Source organism: Pinus tabuliformis, chromosome 1_1 (assembly GCF_031772625.1).
Source record: "Pinus tabuliformis cultivar Carrire ecotype Pingquan chromosome 1_1, CPIR1, whole genome shotgun sequence".
In the NCBI taxonomy this organism is placed as follows: Eukaryota; Viridiplantae; Streptophyta; class Pinopsida; order Pinales; family Pinaceae; genus Pinus; species Pinus tabuliformis.
Window position 1 is genome coordinate 505,449,957 of NC_142297.1, and position 3,913 is coordinate 505,453,869.

The following is a 3,913-nucleotide window of genomic DNA, read 5'->3' on the forward strand; positions in this document are numbered from 1 at the left end:
CATAAATCCTGTACCTTGATTTAAAAATAAACAGGTTTGTGTTGTTGATGGCACCGTTTATATATCAGATAATATTTTGCAGTTTTAAACATGTTGTCATTTATCCAATATTACATCATAAATGAAGAATTAATGAATGAGGGGAGTTTAAATTATTATCATAGATAAATCATAATCCCCCGAAAATCAAATTCCACAATTGAGATAATGGAATCAGTATGCATCGAGAGCAACAATTTCACCCCCGATGAATTTGTTGTGGCAATCACAACAAATTCAAAGGTTTGTGACTATACAAGTAAGCAACCATGGAACTGTATTTTCAGGCCCTAAGGCAACGTCCAGCTTCTCACTGTGGTGACAACAAAACTCTGTTACTTGCGCTTCTCCTCCACATCAAGCAGTACAGATTTTGTGTCAGGCATATATCCTGCCTCCTTCATCCGCTTAGACAAGTGATCCAGCATTGCATAAATTCTCTCTGACTGTGGGTGTGATCTATCTCCTACAATAAATTTGTGCACCACATTCTTGATTTCAATCCAACTACATCCAGGATTCTTCTTTACCTCCCTATCTTTCATCATTCTTCTCACCTTTGCAACATCATCCCACTTGCCTGCAGCAGCATAAATATTTGACAGCAAGACATAGGCAGCTGCATTTTGAGGTTCCAAATCAAAAAGGTGTTCTGCTGCACGTCTGCCTATATCAAGGTTTCCATGGACTCTGCAAGCACCAAGCAAGGCCTTCCACAGAATAGCATCAAGCTCATAAGGGATGGAGTTGATAAGGTCCTCTGCTTCATCCAAGTGCCCTGAACGACCAAGAATATCTACCATGCAGACATAGTGCTCCACTCTTGGTCTAATACCATGATGCTGACTCATGGATAAGAAATAGTGCCAGCCTTTGTCCACTAGGCCTGTATGACTACATGCAGCCAGAACACCAAGAAATGTAACGTGATTTGGAGTCAAGCCTGCTTGTTGCATTTCTTCAAAGAGTAGTAATGCCTCCCTGCCATGTCCATGCTGAGCATATGCTAATATAATTGTGGTCCATAAGACCGTGTCAGGTTTGTAAATTTTATCAAATGATAGCCGTGCATCATCTAGGTTCCCACATTTAGCATACATATCAACTATGGCACTTCTCACAAAAACATCTGACTCGAATCCCACTTTGATTATTTGAGCATGAACCTGTTTTCCCTGTTCCAGGGTTGCTAGGCCAGCACATGAACTTAAAACAACTGCCCAGGTGGAGTTTTTAGGTTTCACACAAGATTGTCCCATTCGAGAAAAAAGTTGCAGGGCTTCCTCATCTTGTCCATTCTGAACATATCCTGTAAGGACAGCAGTCCATGATATGACATTTGCCTCGGGCATTTTCTCAAATAGTACCCGGGCATCAAATGGTTTTTTATTCCGAGCATATCCCACAATCATCACATTCCAATATTCCACATATCTTTCAGGCATTTCATCAAAGAGCTGTCGTGCCTCATCTGTTCTTCCATTCTCTGCATATCCCACAATCATAGAATTCCATGACAGCACATTACTTTCACACATCCTCTCAAAGAACAGGCGCGCATCATCAATTTCCCCACATTTCGCATACATACTAACAAGGACATTGCCCACGTTTACATTTGACACAAAACCAGTTTTGACAGTGTGAGCATGGATTTGCTTGCCATCTTCAAGGGCTGCTAGGCTCGTGCATATGCCCAGGACACAAGTTAGGTTGGACTGGTTAGGCATTGTACCAGTACTAAGCATTCGGGCAAAGAATTCCAATGCATCTTTGCCATGCTCATTCCGGGCATATCCTGCGATCACTGAAGTCCACGAAACTACATCTCGTTCAGGCATTGTATCAAACAGTTGCCGTGCATTATCTATGCTTCCACATTTGGCATACATGTTAATTGCTGCATTACCCACAGAAATATCAAATTGAAAACCCATTTTAATACTGTCAGCATGGACCTGCTTGCCTGGTAGCAAGACTTCAAGGCTGGCACATGCACTCAAAACACCGGTGAATGTAAATTAGTTCCGGTAAACACACCCCTCATGCATACAGGAAAAGAGATCCAATGACTCTTGAAAGCATCCATTCTTGGCATATCCGGTAATAACCGAAGTCCATGACACAACATCTCGTTTGGGAATTTTCTCAAATAATTGGTGTGCATCCTCCATGCGTCCAATCTGAGCATATCCTGCTATCATTGTATTTCATGAAACTACATTTTGTTCAGGCATTTTGTCGAACAACTTCTGGCCGTCCTCTAATTTACTATTCCTGACATATGCAGCTAGAATCACATTCCAAGTAACAATATTCCGCTCAGGCATTTTGTCAAACACGTTGCTTCCTTGCTCCAGTTGTCCATTTCGAGCAAAACCACCAATCATCTTAGTCCAAGAAACCACGTCCTTTTCAGGCAGTATTTCCTGGCGTGCATTTTCTATTCTTCCAATCCAATTTCGTAGATAAACAGAAAGCATGATGTTCCCTGATATTGTATGTCGTTAGCGTTTTTTGTCAAACAAGTGGCGTGCATTTTCTGTTATTCCCCGTTGAGAACATCTGTTAATCATTTCATTGCTAATGGTACTGAAGAATTGTACCCTTTGGTTTTCGCCTCTGTTCTTCATGAACTACTCAAACCGCTACGAAAATACCAATTTCCAATTTAGATGTAAATTTGTTAGTTTCGTGTTGTATTCCATTGAAATGCGGTTTCGACCATTATCTCTGAACAGTCAATGGTTTAAGCAGCCTCTAAATGAGAGGTGATCGAAGTTATCATTTCAATCTTGCAATCCAAACCCAACAACAGAGGGCAGCAGTCACATGGGAAAGGGTTCAACTTTATGACAGTAAAAATGAAAGAAACAAATGGAAAAACAGCGCTTCCTTCCTTTTATCGTCCCACAACCATGCTCCAAAACCTCAAATATGGATCACTATAACATGTTGCCAGGGTAATTATGACTCCGTGTGGATCACTTTAACATGTTGCCAGCATATGTATGACTCCGTGCTTACTTCCTGTTCTTTTCTATGTGAGTTTTATATAATATCATATTGTATTTTCTTGAAAATTTTATAATTTTATAATAAAAACATTAAAAACTTGAAAATATTATTTAAAAACCTAAATGGTTAAAAATTAATATAATTACGCCGTAAGGCGTTCCCTCTGAGAAAGACATCCCTAAAATGTGATGTGTGCGATCTTGAGCCATTGATTCTCTATGTTAGATGATTGGGGTGTTTTCTGTCGTTCGTTTAATCTGTTTTTTTCATAGAAAAATGGTTTTTTTCCCATGGTAATGGGCCATGAAAGTCCAGGCCTAGCCTGCTGGTGATGAGACCCTTCTGTTGGCTATGAGACTCTTCGCAGAGACTGCCTGCTGGCGATGAGACTTTCTGCTGGCGATGAGACTCTTCGCAGAGACTCTTCATGTCTTTCTTCCCTGCATGCCCCGTTTCACTGTTTCATCCCCTACGTTCAATTAACGCTCCTTTCTATTCCATTGCTCCTCCATTCCGATTGAACACAGCCTGTTGAAGATAACTGTAGATCAACTCAGCGCTCTGTCGCTCTCGCTCTTTACTATCACTGTCCAGCTCCTTTCTATTCCATTGATCCTCCATTCCGATTGAACACAACCTGTTGAAGACAATTGTAGATCAACTCAGCGCTCCGTCGCTCTCGCTCTTTACTATCACTGTCTGGACTGTGTCTGCTTTGAGCCACGGTGCTTTCAAAGATGTATTTAAATTTTAGACACTTCCCTCTAATGGCACATAAATGTATTTAAATAATAGTTTTACTTTGGAAAAATAATTGGGCACATCAAATAAAATATTGATGCGACGGACATAGAAC

At 40.6% G+C, this 3,913-nt stretch overlaps 1 pseudogene; it reads right to left on the minus strand.

Annotated features, from left to right (window-relative positions):
* Positions 1-374: 374 nt before the first annotated feature.
* Positions 375-2,243, minus strand: LOC149213994 (pentatricopeptide repeat-containing protein At1g25360 pseudogene; annotated as a pseudogene).
* Positions 2,244-3,913: the final 1,670 nt, after the last annotated feature.